This window comes from Scyliorhinus torazame, chromosome 25, assembly GCF_047496885.1.
Source record: "Scyliorhinus torazame isolate Kashiwa2021f chromosome 25, sScyTor2.1, whole genome shotgun sequence".
Taxonomy (NCBI): Eukaryota; Metazoa; Chordata; class Chondrichthyes; order Carcharhiniformes; family Scyliorhinidae; genus Scyliorhinus; species Scyliorhinus torazame.
Window position 1 is genome coordinate 13756249 of NC_092731.1, and position 16221 is coordinate 13772469.

The following is a 16221-nucleotide window of genomic DNA, read 5'->3' on the forward strand; positions in this document are numbered from 1 at the left end:
CATGCCTTTAAAAAGATTACTTTTGAATCGCTCAAAAGAGGTGTGCACGTGTATTGCCGGCCCGTGTGCCCTCTGACAATCCTAATTCTGAGACCCCAAAGAATTTTAAGAATGGAATCAAAATTTTAATTTTTTTTCCCATTAAATTTATAGTACCCAATTCTTTTGTTTTCCCAATTAAGCAATCCACCTACCCTGCACATCTTCGGGTTGTGGGGGCGGAAACCCACGCAGACACGGGGAAAATGTGCAAACTCCACACGGACAGTGACCCGGGGCCGGGATCAAACCCAGGTCCTCGGGCGAACCCAATAAATGTTGCTAATATTGAATAAACATATTCTAAGTAGTGAATTCCGTATGAAATTGAAAATGTAATGATGGCCCAGTCCAAAGATGTGCAGGTGGATTGGCTATGCTCAATTACCCTGGGTTACAGGGGTGGGTTCTTTGAGGGCTGGTGCAGACTCGATGGGCTGAATGGCCTACTTTTGCACTATGATCTACTTACTAATGTCCTTTAGGGAAGGAAAAACGCCTACCTTGCCCGGTCTGGCCCACAGGTGACTCCAGACCCACAGCAACAGGTTGACTCTTAACTGCCCCTCCGAGGGAGACACTCAGTTGGAGGGCAATTAGGGATGGGGAGCAAATGCTGGGCCTGACCCAACGACACCCACATCTCATGAATGAATTTCTAAAGAATGTGGCCCAACGTCATGTTTTATTGCACAACGCTCCTAAGTGACTTGCGATGTCGCGTTCCATTAAGCCAGTATATAAATAGTTATTATTGCTGACTTTGCTTGCAACAGTCTCCCACAGTCAGTGAGCAAAGATATGCTACCCAATAATTCCACCTTTACCCTTCCCCACACCGCTGTCTCGAGATCCGGGTTGCTTCCCATCACATGGTACCAGGTTGGGGGGGGGGGGGGGGGGGGGGTGTGGAGGCAGTGTCGGGGGCAGAAGCATGGGGAGAAATCCTACCCCGTCAACGTCACATCCAAACAGCTGGACAGAAAACATTTCAATCCCTGCTCCCTCAGCCACCAGAAGCAGGGTCTTTGAATATTTTTAAGGCAGGGCGAGATAGATTCTTGATTAACCGAGAGAGGGCGGGGGGGGGGCGGTGAAAGGTTAATCGGGGGTGGGTGGGAGAAAATCGGCAGGAATGTGGGGTTGAAGTTACAATCAGGTCAGCCATGATCTTATTGAATGGCGGGGTAGGTTCGAGGGGCCGAGTGGCCTACTCCTGCTTGGAATTCGAATGTTACGTATATAGAACATGACAGAATATTTATAGATCTTTTTCAACATCATTTATTGTAAAAAAAATAATAATTTGTAAGACATTATGTACAAATGTGTGTGGCTTGTACAGTTCTACTTTCAACACAGTCAAAAGCATCCCAAAGAACAGTAACAGAATAAAGTCTTTCAGCCAATTCCATGGACACCGCTGGCCAATCCCATTCCTTCTTGGACGGACTTATAAAATATGATTTGGGGGGCAATTATAAAGACAGTATCAGATTAGTTTTCCCATGTTCCTTGGTACACCATCAGTCTTCTTCCCGTCCTCTCTCGTCTCTTCAAACCACTTGGAAATAGAGACCCATAAAACATCATCTCCATGACGGCACGGTGGGTGCAAGTGGTTAGCATTGCTTCCTCACGGCGTTGAGGACCCGGGTCCGAACCCGTTCCCGGGCCACTGCCCCTGTGGAGTTTGCACAGTCTCCCCGTGGGTCTCCACCTCCCCCAACCCAAAAATGTGCAGGGTAGGTGAATCGGCCACGCTAAATTGCCCTTTTATTTGAATTTTTTAAAAAACAAAACATCATTGGCATCATCAAGATTAACAAAACATATCAAAACATCCATCATCCTCTTCTGCATCGGTCTTTACACAATCCAAAATATTTAATTTACACTTCAAACTTTCTTCTGCATATCTACAGTGAGTTCTTAATTCATCCCAGTGCTCAATATCCAGATACCTAATAAGGTTAGTGTCTATTTTTTGCCCGTAACCAGCTGTAGAAGTAATTGGCCACGTGCGATGTAGTTGGCATTCAGAGTTGCCGACAACCAAGGGCGGGTACGAGGATTCTGGCAGATCAACTCAACGATCAGTTGGAAAAGGACCCATAACAAACATAAGATGCGTCAACGGGCATCAAAGTAACTGAAGCAATGTCATGTCACATGATTTGCACCTTGGCCCATTTACTCTACGACTCACGCCAGTCCTAAGAGCCCTTCGATCTGACACCTGCCCAGGGCGAGACTGGCGGTTCGGCATCATGCGTCAATACTCAGTAGAAACTGGGCCAAGGCATCGAAGTCTCGTTCCCTGTGTTACCTCTCTCTGCAGTCGACAGGGGGAACCTTCATTCCCGGAGATTTGAACCCGACCCAGGTCGCAGAGGCCACAGGTTGACTACCAGGCCGTTGCACCACCCAACAGCGTTGGCCTTGCATTGGCACCATGTTCAAGTGCAATCTCTCACCAATCCCGGAGGGCCACCTTTGCCTCCCCGTCTGCAATCTCTCCTCTTGTCAGTTCATATACACGTCGACTAAACTCTCGGTGCAGTGGCCCTCAAAAACGAACGACCCAGTCCTTCCTCGTGAGGTAATTTTCCTAATCACGAGTCTGTCACAAGTTAACCCTTGCAGCTAACCGTCACCTCACTTCTGGTTAACCACTGGCAGTAATAGTGAGAATGGAAAATGAGGGGAGGAACAATCGTGTGAAACAAATTAACGCACTTCGCTTGCTCCTGGTCATGGCTACGGGAAGCGCGCGGGGAGTGGGTTGCAAGGGGAAAAAGTCTTTAGTCAGGATACGTTATTCATTCCTGCCCTATGTTTGGGTTTTGTCCAGCCCCTCTTCTGCGTGAGCTGGTACTAGTCTACCTCCACCATGCCCGCCCACAAACCCCTCTCGCCGGTTTTGAAGTTGCAACGAGTTACAGTCAATCAGCATCTTGGCTCATGGCGCTTTGTCCTCAGAATGTCCACGCGTCTTGGACATTGAAGGAAGAATGGAGTTGAGGGGTGATGGGGGGAGGGCGGTGATAGGTAGATGATGATGCGGAACCCACAGTCTGCTGGTGGTTCCCCTTCGGACCACCCGGCCATCGTCTTGGTCGGATCGCAAGGCAGCTCGCAAGGCAATCAGTGGAGAGAATGGCCTCGGATTTGAAGATCGTCGTAGTCTGGAGGCATCTGTAAAACAGGAATCGGAAGCAGATTAGAATGGTTTCATTATAATCCCGCCTCGTCTTTTCCCCTCCCCTGAAGATGCTGTCACCCAACGCTCCAGAGGTGGGGAGGGGGATAGGAAAGGTTACAGGGGACCAGGTGGGCAAGTGGAACGAAGGTACAGCTCAGTGGCGATCTCATCGAATGACAAAATGGGCTCGAGGGGCTGAATGGCCCTCCTATTGTTTCATCAATATCTCAACCAAATGGCTAGCCTTCATCTTTGAGGCTAAATGGGGGAATGCCCAAATCTTTAGCCGGGACGAAACCCACGCAAACACGGGGAGAATGTGCAAACTCCACACGGACAGTGACCCAGAGCTGGGATCGAATCTGGGACCCTCGGCCCCGTGGGACTACAGGGCTACCACTGCGGCTTTAGCCCTTGTTGACCACATAACAAGGTTTGATGGTCATGAGTGAGAAAGTATGTGAACACCGCTTCCCATCCATCACGGCAGCTATCTGCCAACAAGGACTGACTACTAGAGTAACCCGTTTCCATGTTGTAATGTCTAAACATTTATTGAGTTGCTAGAACATACATCTTGGTGTACTAATTTAGGAATTTATCCTACAACCTGGTTAAGGTTGCTGGTTTAGCACAGTGGGGTAAACAGCTGGCTTGTAATGCAGAACAAGACCAGCAGTGCGGGTTCAATTCCCGTACCAGCCTCCCCGAACAGGCGCCGGAATGTGGCGACTAGGGGCTTTACACAGTAACTTCATTGAAGCCTACTTGTGACAATAAGCGATTATTATTACAACCAGGCGACATTGCACAGGGCATACTTCTCCAAACCTACGGGTCTATGCATCCAAACAAGGATAAGCCTGCAAGTCAGAAGCCCAAGGGGCAAATAGGGTCAAGCCAGATTGCTAGGCCTCAGTCTGCCCTCGAGGCCCTGGCCGAGGAACAACCCAGGGTAGTCCACTGCGAGGGCATCACAGGCCTTGTTCAACCCCACTTTCACCCAACGCCCACACTCCCCAAGAAGCACAAAATCCAGGCCCGACACTCCTGAGGAAGTGCTGCATCGGTGAAGGTGGTGCGGGCCTTCGGATGAGATGTTAAAGCTGAAGCGCCGTCTGCACCGCACCCCTTCCCCCACCCCCACCCACCACCCCCTCCCTCGGGCGGACATAAAAGTCCCATGGTCACTATTTCAAAAGGTGCCTCCCGGTTGTCTTGCGTATTTATCTCAGCCAACGTCACAAAAACCATACGAGCTGGTCATGACTGCACTTCTGTTTGTGCGATCTTGCTGTGTACAAATTCACCTGCCTATGTCGGAATGTTACATCAATGAAAAGTTCTTTGATGGCTGTAACGGGCTTTGAAAGAAAGAAAGATTTGCGCTTGTATCGCACCTTTCATGACCAAAGGATATCTCAAATACTTTGCAGCCAATGATGTACTTTGTGATGTCCTGTGGCTGTAAAAGGCAATATAGAAATGTAGGTGCTTTCCGTAGATGGTTGCGTAGATCCTGTTCTACAGTGGGGTACCCCTTCCCTGATTTTCTTTGTAATTCAAAGAGGACAGACATATCTCGCTGCATGCACACATACACCGCTAAACAATTGGATATTGCTGAGAAAAGACACATGCCGTCAAAGCTTTTCATCTTACACTCATCGGGGGGCCAGATTCGCAAGAATACAAAAATCCCATGGAGAACAACAATTTATAATGCACGGGTGCTGATTGATTGGAAAGTGGACTATAATTGGACGCGGCATAGACATGGAGAAGGCACCAGGGAACAGTTAACTGCCAAGCTTTTGTTTAAATTCAAACCAGGCAGTAGATAATTGGCGGCCATGCTTATGAACGTTATTAGGGAAAGAGACTCACCTCACAGTCTGACCGGGTGTCCCACTCTGCCTCAGATTCCGAATCAGAAGATTCGTACAGCGGGATCAGCGAGGAGCTGGTCAACTGGGAAAGCTGCTCCCGGATCTCCAGGTCCGGCCGCCCTGCCGTCAGGTGGAAGGCCGTGCAGCTGTTGTACATCAACCGGTTGACATCCGCCCCGTGCTCGATGAGGAGCTGCACCACTTCCCGATGCTGAAACTCGACCGCCAGGTGCAGGGGTGTCCTGCCGCTGCTCGGTTCCTGCCGGAGGAGCAACGAGGGAAAAGGTTACGATTCATTCCAACTACACAATTACTGCTGGAACTTCAGAAAGATTAGAGGAAAGCAGCCCTTCTTACAGTGCCCGCCGCGCCTCCCCCCCCCCCCCCCCCCCCCCCCCCCACCCCCTCTCCTGAAGGCACCAGCTGACATTTGTGCGTGACATCACCCACCAACCAACTGCCGGCCTGTGGCATTTTGCCGTGCCGCAACATTCACCGCACGCCATTTATCCCTCTGCCCACACAGGAAACCAGAGCAGGAGAAGGCCATTCGGCCCATCCAGCCTGCTCCACCATTCGATACGATCATGGCCGATCTTGGGGGCGGCAACCCCCTAACTTTCCCGCCCGCTCCCGCATCCCTCGATTCCCCGAGGGACCAAACATCTGTCGACAAACAGATAATCTGGTCATTTCAAGGGCAATTAGGGATGGTAATAGATGCTAGCCCAGCCCAGGGACGCCCACATCTCATGAACATATTTAAACAAAAAAAGCCTTTCCTTTATCAGAAAACATTTTCCTTATTCTTTCTCGGGATGTGGGCGTCACTGGGCCGGGCCCAGCATTTGTTGCCCATCCCTAATTGTCCCTTGAACTGAGCGTCTCGCTCGGCCATTTCAGTTAAGAGTCAACCCAATGCCTGTGGGGTCTGGAGTCACATGTAGGCCAGACCGGGTAAGGACGGCAGATTTCCTTCCCTAAAGGGGGCATTAGTGAACCAGATGGGTTTTTGCGACAATCGACAATGGTTTCACGATCACCGTTCGACTTTTAATTCCAGATTTTTATTGAATTCAAATTCCACCACCTTGCCATGGTGGGATTCGAACCAGGATCCCCAGAACATTGTCCTGGGTCTCTGGATTACTAGTCCAGTGGCAATACCACCATGGCCCATAATATTGTGCAGGTACAACATCCACTCAGAATATTGTGCAGGTATAACATCCACTGAGTAAGGTCTCGTGGCGCGGTGGGGTTAGTGTCCCTGCCTCTGAGCCGGAAGCCCCCGGTTCGAGTCCCACCCCAGGGACTTGATGGTCGAGGAAGGTGCGTTCGTAACGCGGCCAAAACAGGTCGAGTATCGACCTGCAAAATCCTTCCAACGCATGCCAATGACAGGCGGTAAGAGCGGGACAGTTTCTTGGCCAAGCACGAGATGGAAAAAGAAAGTTGGACTCTCTAACATAGCCCCAGACTGCAACATGCATGTAAATATGCATGTTGCCACAGCCAGACTCCCAAGTGAACCACAACAGCATGTGGGCAACTTACCTGAGCGTTAATATTGGCTCCCAAAGCCAGCAGTCGCTCCACTATTTCACAGTCGCCTTCATCGCTGCGATGTGAAGACACGCGTGACCTGTAACAGAACAACATTGGCCTTTAACACACAGCTTACACGGAGCCAGGTCCGTACAGACCCATACTCTATACAAAGTTCCCTTGCCACTGGACAGGTGCAAGACTGCGCTCCAGCGCAGGAGCTCAGCTCTCTGGACTATCCGGAGCGAGCTGAACTCCTCAACTGGTCTCAGTACCTAGAGGTTGGTTGTGGTGTTCGGAGGAGGGGGGGAGGGAAGGGGGGGGGGGGGTGGGGGAAGGAATATCAGGCCCTGTCAGCAGCTCGACTAATGGATGTGGGTCTGCCTCCATGCACACAAATCGGGCAAGGACAGGCTCGGACTGGTGATGATCCTGCTGTTGAATAGCCCAATAACTTCATTACAGGGTCCCAGATGAGGAATGGCAGGCTGGGTCAATTAGCCAAGAGAACCCCACCCCACACCCCGGTGCTGGTGTAACTGTCCCCCAGCTAGAGGAGCCAGGCCATTCAGCCCAACTAGTCGGTGCTGTTGCTAATACCCCAACCTGAATCTCCTCCCACTTTCTCTTTCTATTCCTTTTTCTCTCGTGAACTAATCTCGTGGAAAGCATGCAAGCTATTTCCTCAACCAGTCCCTGCAGTGGGAAGTTCCAAATTACAACCACTCGCTGACTAAAAAATAAATTTCCCCTAATTTTCCAGCTGGATTCATCAATAGCTACTGTAAACCAGCTTTGGATTGGCCCCTAAGCAAAACCATCCTCTCTTGTAAATAAAATAAGTGGGTACTCTAAATCGATTTATTTATGGGCAGCATGGTAGCAGTGGTTAGCACTGTTCCTTCGCAGCTTCAGGGACCCGGGTTCGATTCCCGGCTTGGGTCACTGTCTGTGCGGAGTCTGCACGTTCTCCCAGTGTCTGCGTGGGTTTCCTCCGGGTGCTCCGGTTTCCTCCCACAAGTCCCGAAAGACGCGCTTGTTGGGTGAATTGGACATTCTGAATTCTCCCTCAGTGTACCCGAACAGGCGCCGGAGTGTGGGACTAGGGGATTTCCACAGTAACTTCATTGCAGTGTTAATGTAAGCCTACTTGTGACAATAATGGATTATTATTATTGTTTAATGAATTTAGAGTACTCAATTTCCCCCCCCCCCCAATTAAGGGGCAATTTAGCGTGACCAATCCACCTACCCTGCACATCTTTGGGTTGTGGGGGCGAGACCCACGCAGACACGGGGAGAATGTGCAAACTCCAAACGGACAGTGACCCGGGGCCGAGATCGAGCCCGGGTCCTCGGCGCCGCGAGGCAGCAGTGCTAATCCACTGCGCCACCTGGGGTACTCTAAATTTATATTTAAAAAAAATAATTCTGGACTTGCATCAATAAATCATGTCTGCACTTTCTCCAATGCTCCTATTGAAATCTAGTTGTGCTAAGCCTGCATTCTGCATGCAACTCCTTTCATCGCATGGCGGCACTCACACATTATTTTTGTCACAGAGCAAGGTCGCTGCGCATCCTTGCTGCTGCATGGGAGCGGCGCTTCCATATTGTTTTGCTAGTGCAGCGACCAGGAATGCACAATCGGGGAGAGAGTTGGTGCGAAGAGGGGGGGGATTGTAACATAGCCACGTTGCACCGCTAATCGTGCGTCGCTGGTATTTATTCTGCATGGGCGCGTGCAGCAAGCAAATAACGTACCGCAGAAATTGCGCCACTCCAGGTCCTGTTCCCGGTGCTGCTGCGTGACGTTGCTCGTGCCCGTCAGGTCAAGGAGCGAGTTAACGCAGTCCGGGTCTCCCTGCTCGCAGGCCAGGTGCAACGCGGTGTTCCGAAGGTGTCCAAAGTCTCCAGGTCGGCCCCAGCCTGCACCAGCTCCCCAGTCAACCCCGGCATCCTCATGATCACCGACAAATGCAGAGGGCTCTGGAAAATGTGAGGAAGTAAAAGAAAGGATTAAACCTTCAGATAAATCGAAGGCACATTAACCGTGCCAGGGGAACAAAGATAAAGTGAATACAACAGCAACTTAAGAGGTTCAGAAATGTCATTTAAAATTTTTTAAAAAATTTCCATGGGATGTGGGTGTTGTGGTCGAGGTCAATATTCATTGCCCATCCTTAATTTCCCTTGAACGGAGGGCAGTAAAGAGTAACCACATCGCTGTGGGACTGGAGTCACTTGTAGGCCAGACCGGGTAAGGACGGCAGATTTCCTTCCCTTCGTGAACCAGCTGTGTTTGTTTTTTTTAAAAACAACTTTTTATTTTAGGAGGGTTGATTAAAAGATTGGTCAAGGACGTTGGTCTTTTCAGGAGGGGCTTGCAAGGGAAATGGAAGAGACACAGAGAACTTCAGAGAGGGAATCCCAGAGCTCACGGGCGAGATATTTGAACGCACGCCCCCCCCCACCCACCCCCAATTGTGGGCGCGGTAGAAATTGGGGGACATGTAAGAGGATTCAAGAGAGCCCAGATATCTTGGCGGGTTGGAAAGTTGAAGGAGGCTTCAGAGATAAGGAGGGGGAAAGAGTCCATGGGGGGAATTTTTACATGGGGGGTGGAGGGGGAAATTTAAATTTGCGGCATCACCATTGGGGGGGGGGGGGTGGAGGGGAAATTTAAATTTGCGGCATCATTGGAGAGAAGGGAGCAGTCAGCAAGCACAGGAGTTTCGAGGGTCAATGGGACTCGGTGCAAGTTAAGTTATGGAACGAGAGAGTTGTGGATCAGCTGAAGTTTCCAGAGGTTGAAGGATAGGAATCCAGGGAGGAGAGCATTGGGTTGGTCAAATGCGGAGGGGAAGAAGGACTGAAAAATTTAAGTCTCCTCTCCAACGTCACCCCACGATCACGGTGGAAGGGCAGGTCCTTGACGCAATGTAATTGAGCCCAGTTGAACTGGTCTTTGTTATCACGTTGCATTTTCAAAGGGCGGCACGTGGCACAGTGGCTAGCACTGGGACTACGGCGCTGAGGACCCGGGTTTGAATCCCGGCTCTGGGTCACTATGGAGTTTGCACATTCTCCCCCTGTCTGCATGGGTTTCACCCCCACAACCCAAAAGATGCGCAGGTTAGGTGGATTGGCCACGCTAAATTGCCCCTTAATAGGAAAAGAAATTACTGGGTCCTCTAAATTTAAAAAAAAACATTGCATTTTCATTTTGAGATATTGGTGGAGAGAGACGGGGTGGGTGGGAGAGCCACGGGTCGTGCAGTGAGCACAGTGGCTGGTTGTCGATTGGGACTCGGCAATGTGGGATACTGCAGCGAGAGTTCCTTCTTCCCAGTTTCCCCCACCCGCTTCCCCTCTCGAAATCACCTGGTGGGAGGGGAAGAGAGAGAGAGACTCACCTGTCGGGACTTGTTGCAAACATTTATAACGGAACGCTCGGACCACAAGAGGAAACTGGCGATGTCCGGGCGCAGGTGCAGGATGGCCAAATGGAGAAACCTGGGAGAGAGAGAGCGAAGGAAAATTACTAATGGAGATTCAGGAATTAAAACGCACAGGGTACAAATTTCCTGCGAAATCGCAGTTTGCCCCGAGCACCTCCTGCTCTGGAAGTGAGTAATCATTTCTACATCACTGGCAGCAGTCCATTGAAAACCAGCGAAGCATTGACGCATCAGTTAAGCCAATGGGGAGTTCCACAATCCACTCTGACTGGAAATAAGCCCTTAATAGTTTCAAAAGAGGTGGAGACGGGAAGTGAAACGGAAATTCTTGCACGTCCCAGAATTGCGTTTCCTCCTGATCCAATTCCCTCCCTGGCACCTCGCTCGCCCAGACAGCAGCAACAACAACAACTTGCATTTATATATCCCTTTCAAATGTCATAAACTGTCCCGTGGAAGGCCCTCGTGGCAATATCTGGCAAGCAGATTGTGCCTTTAGAAGCATCCCCACCCGCACCCCCAAGGCACGAGGGACAGGTGGCCAAAAGCTTGATCAAGGAGGTAGGTTGTAAGGGACATATTCAAAAGGAGGGGGAAAGAGATTTAGGGAAGAAATTCCAGGGCGCTGGGCATTATCAGCCCGTCACTGAGAAGATATCACATCTCTTGAGAACGTCCAAGTTGCTTCACCCCACATTTGGTGGGCATGCCTTCAGCTGTCTACAAGGCCCAAACTTCTGGAATTTGCTCCCTGAACCTCTCTCTCACTCTCCTCCATTAATAGCTTTCTCAATCCCCAAATACAAACTAATGACTGCGGATGCAGGAAATCGGAAATTAAAAGCAGAAAATGCTGGATACATTCCGCAGGTCTGCCAGCATCTGTGGAGCGAGCAGCAGAGTTACATGTTTCAGATCTGAATGACCCTTCTCAAGAACAGTTCAGGTCATTCAGGTTCAAAACGTCAACTCTCTCCCTCTCTCTACTGATGCTGCCAGACCTGTGGGGTATATCCAACATTTTCTGTTTTTATTCTTTTTTACCCACCTCTTTGACCAAACACTTTGACTGCCTGCCCTTCACATCACCACGTACGGCTTGCAACATTTAGAAGTGCATTGAAGGCGTTATACAAATGCAAGTTTTTTCCCCCATAAATTTAGAGTACCCGATTAATTTTTTTCCAAATGAGGGCCAATTTAGCGTGGCCAATCCACCTAGCCTGCACATCTTTGGGTTGTGGGGGCGAAACCCATGCAAACACGGGGAGAATGTGCAAACTCCACACGGACAGTGACCCAGAGCCAGGATCGAACCCGCGACCTCGGCGCCGTGAGGCAGCAGGGATAACCCACTGCGCCACCGTGCTGCCTTGCTTTGGCCAATGTCAACGGTAAAGTAACGGTCGCCCAGATTTGGGGAAAGTCACTCAACTCGCACATGTCCCCGGTCAAAGGTCATGGACACGGCGAAGAAGTGTGCAGGTGAGTCATTTAGTTCAAGGCCAACGAGCGTTTCACTTCTACAACAGTCATTTTGGGTCCTCTCACGGTGCGACTGAAATTATTTTTATTTTTCCGACCTTCTTCCAATCAAGGCATTTCCACCTGGGTTTCCCCAGAGGTCAGTGTGTGAAAATATAGCGAGCCAGACCGAAACAGGAATAGCCCACATTCGCTCTCTGGTCTATTCTGAGTTAGCGCGTCTGAGTCAGGCAGGAGAACTACAATCAGGGGCAGAAGGTGGGAGTCCCTTTCTTGATACCATAAACGTACAGTGCGCATATACCCCCCCCCCCCCCCCCCCAAAAAAAACCGGCCACACCCTTAAGATTAACTATTCTCAGGTACCTGCCTAGAACCTGTCATAGGAGGGTTGCTATGCGGTCAAATATCTAGGTATTAGCGCAGGTTAGCAACACTAAGGGTAAAGACTCATGTCACGTACTCAAGGATCAGCTAAGCTGCTCAACAGACCAACTCTATCTCCACAGCTTCGAGACCTTGACTCAACCCACTTGAAGGTCGGTTAGGAATACCCAAGGGAGCCTGTAGAATTTTCTCAGCATTCCCTCGGAGGGAATTTCCTCAGACTTTTATGAAGGAAATGCAGGGACGTTGACCTGCAATGGGCGGAATTGTTTTGCAATAAAGCAGGAACAAGGCAGCGTAGGAGATTATGGAGAATGTGCAGTGGAGCCATTTTAGCCCACCTGGTGGCAATTGTCAACGATATAAGCTTCATCCAATCTCCTCGCACCCTACTTCACCCTCACCTGTCTATCCTAACTATCCTTTCTCCCTCACGGACTCATCCAGCTTCCCCTTAGACTGCATCTCAGCTATTCGGCTCCTTGAGGCGGCGCATTCCACGGTTCCGCTGCTCTCGTCGGCAAAGAGGTTTCCCCATTGGGCTTGTTAGCGCTCATCCTCCATTTCTGGCCATCTAGTTCTGGTCTCCCACACCAGAGGCAACATCCTCCCTCAAAACCTTCCATCATTTTTAACAACCCGACCAGGCCACTCCCGTAGCCAGACAACAAGAGCCTTTTCAGTCATTCTGCATAGTACACCCAAGGACAGACAATTGGGAGCAACCATGTTTTAATAGTGAGTGTTGCGATTACTAAATGGTCCCCGAGTTAATGAGGTGACGCTTTGCCGCAGAAGGCTGTGGAGGCCAAATCACTGAGTGTCTTTAAGACAGAGATAGATAGGTTCTTGATTAATAAGGGGATCAGGGGTTAGGGGGAGAAGGCAGGAGAATGGGGACGAGAAAAATATCAGCCGTGTTGAATGACAGAGCCGACTCGATGGGCCGAGTGGCCGAATTCTGCTCCGATGTCTTATGGTATCTTCTAGGTGTGGGAGGAAATCAATTGGTGTTTCCCCCAGCCTGATCATTAACCAGTGAAGCAGATGGAATGGGTCACCTGTGACCTCCATCACCTAGAGGGACAAGGGCAGCGGATGCTTGGGAATGCCATTGCTTGGACGTTGCTCTCCGAGCCCCACACCATCCTGACTTGGAAATATAATCGGCCGTTCCTTCACTGTCGATGGGTCAAAATCCTGGAACTCCCTCCCTAACAGCACGGTGGGTGTACCACATGGATTGCAAAAGTTCGAGAAGGAGGTTCACCACGATCTCTCGAGGGGCAATTAGGGATGGACATAAATGCTGATCCTGCCAATGACACCCACATCCCACGAATGATTTAAAAAAAAAATTAGAGTTGCAATGTTAGGATTTGATTATAAATGGCATCCACACACACGGAGTCTATCTGGGCACCCATTATGAATAACAGGGCAGGCTCAAAGAGCTGAATGGCCTCTTCCTGTTTCTATTTCACACATGAAATAGGGGCAGCACGGTAGCATTGTGGATAGCACAATTGCTTCACAGCTCCAGGGTCCCAGGTTCGATTCCGGCTTGGGTGACTGTCTGTGCGGAGTCTGCACGTCCTCCCAGTGTGTGCGTGGGTTTCCTCTGGGTGCTCTGGTTTCCTCCCACTGTCCAAAGATGTGCAGGTTAGGTGGATTGGCCATGATAAATTGCCCTTAGTGTCCAAAATTGCCCTTAGTGTTGGGTGGGGTTACTGGGTTACGGGGATAGGGTGGAGGTGTTGACCTTGGGTAGGGTGCTCTTTCCAAGAGCCGGTGCAGACTCGATGGGCCGAATGACCCCTTCTGGACTGTAAATTCTATGATAATCTATGATGAAGAAGGTTCTGCGATGTATTTTCCCAGAGCCTGGAGTGAAAGTATCAGATTAATCAGTTTAAATCGGGCTCTGTGTTGGGGTACATTCATTCTGATTAGCGACAGGTTGCATCGCTCCAGTGTCTCATTCACATCCTCGCTCCCTCCCACGAAGATTACTTTGCGCTTTGTCTCCCCCATCTTAGAAGAAGAAGTTAAAACTAAACCCCCTGCCCGACGTTGTTGCCAGATTGCACTTCCCTCTGGGTGGGAACACTTGGGGAAGAGCCACTGAAGTGTGACGCCGAGTCATCCTAAACAAAACTGCATTGACCAGAACATAGGCCAGACTTTGATGCGTCAGCCAGCAGCCCTCATTGATTCAGAAAGTCCCACTGCAGAAACTTAAGCACCAAAATCCAAGCGGACATCCCCAGGCACAGTGCTGAGAGGCTGCTACACAGTCAGAGATGCCACCAGAGGCACTAAACTAGGGCCCCGTCTGCCAACTCGGGTAGATGTAAAACATACTCTTCAAAGAAGAGTTCCGTCCTGGCCAACTCAGTCAAGGGTGTGGGATCTCGCCATGCACCGTTGCCCTGTTTCCTACATTACAAAAGTGGGTACTGACATCCTGAGGTCATGGAGGGGGCTCCATGAATCGCTTTTTAAATAATCACCAGCCTTAAACTTAGTTTCCAACTTTTAAATAAATTGTTTCACAATGGTTAGCGCCGCTGCCTCACAGCGCCAGGGACCCGGGTTTGATTCCGACCTCGGGTGGCTGTCTGGTGGAGTCTGCACGTTCTCCCCACCCCCTCCCCCCGTGTCTGCGTGGGTTTCCTCTGGGTGCCCCGGTTTCCACCCGCAGTCCAAAGACATGCAGATGAGTTGGATTGGCCTCGCTAAAATACCCCTTATGGGCAGCAGGGTGGCGCAGTGGTTAGCATTGTGGCCTCACGGCGCTGAGCTCCCAGGTTCGATCCCGGCTCTGGGGTCACTGTCCGTGTGGAGTTTGCACATTCTCCCCGTGTCTGCATGGGTTTCGCCCCCACAACCCAAAGATATGCAGGGTAGGTGGATTAGCCACGCTAAATTGCCCCTTAATTGGAAAAAAATTAATCGGGTAATCTAAATTAATTATTTTTTAAATGCCCTTCGTATCCAAAGGTTAGGTGGTCTTACGGGGATGGGGCGGGGGAGTAGGCCTGGGTAGGGAGCTCTTTCAGAGGGTTGGTGCAGACACGGGTCAAGTGGCCTCCTTCTGCTCTGTAGATATTCTATTCTATGATTCTAAATAATCACTCGCCTTAAAAGTTAATTTTAAACTTAGTTTCAGTTTCAGGTTTTAAATTAATTGCTTCTTAAATAAACCCCAGCCTTAAAATTAGTTTCAAACTTAAAATTAATAATTTCTGAACTAATCCAGAGCCTTAAAGTTAGTTTCAAATTTAAAATTAATATCTTAAATAATCCTGAGCCTTAAAGTTAGTTCCAGTTTCAAACTTTACATTAACAGTTTTTTAAATAATCCCTAGTTTTAAAGATAGTTACAAAATTCAAATCCCCTCCCCTCTTCCCCCCCAATCCAGGCAAATTTGGAGGGGATTGTGACAAATGGAAACTTACGTGTCCCCGTCTTCGCTCCTGAATGTGGCCCAACCCTGGGTGGGTTGCTGCTGCTCCACACCCCAGGAGCCGATGTTCAGATTATCCACCCGGTCTGTCACACTGTCCAGACTCTCCTCCGGCTCTTGCATGGAGTCGATGCCACTGTCCAGCCTCTCCCCTTCCAGCGCCAGCTTTGGCTCCAAGAGTTTGGCATTCCTGCTCCTGTCCTGACCCTGTCTGTAACCTGCTGCAAACTGAGCCATCACAAAGGCAGCAGGGATTATTGCTGTTGCTCTGTGTGTGTGTGCACTCTTGAATCTTACTCCCAAACTGAGAACTAGTCACTGTAGGCGGAGACATTTATATATAAATAACCCCGCCTCCCTATTTAGAATAGGGGGAATACCAAATGCGTGATTCCGGGTGCTTTTTCATAGTAATTATTACTGTACATTACTGTCCTTTTACAAGCCCTTGGTGCTTGTTCACCTATTTCTTCACCTTGGAGACTTAGTCTTTAAAAACTCCCAAACTTTTTTCATTTACCCTTTGAAGCTGGCTGTATTTTTGAAGTGTGATATTGCACAGTAAAGGAAATTCGTTTTAATCATTTCCTGTTGTCTTCATCGAATAAAAAGGGCCTTTCAGCTTAAAGTTGGAGCTTAAATCAGAAACCCCCCCTCATTTTAAAACAGAAAACCCCCTCCCTCAATTTAAAATAGAAGCTCCCCTCCCTCAACTTAAAACAGACCCCATCCCCAAC

The 16221-nt window shown here is 49.7% G+C and overlaps 1 pseudogene; it reads right to left on the reverse strand.

Moving 5' to 3' along the window:
- Positions 1–1307: 1307 nt before the first annotated feature.
- Positions 1308–15775, reverse strand: LOC140402338 (NF-kappa-B inhibitor alpha-like; annotated as a pseudogene).
- Between the last annotated feature and the right edge of the window lie 446 nt (positions 15776–16221).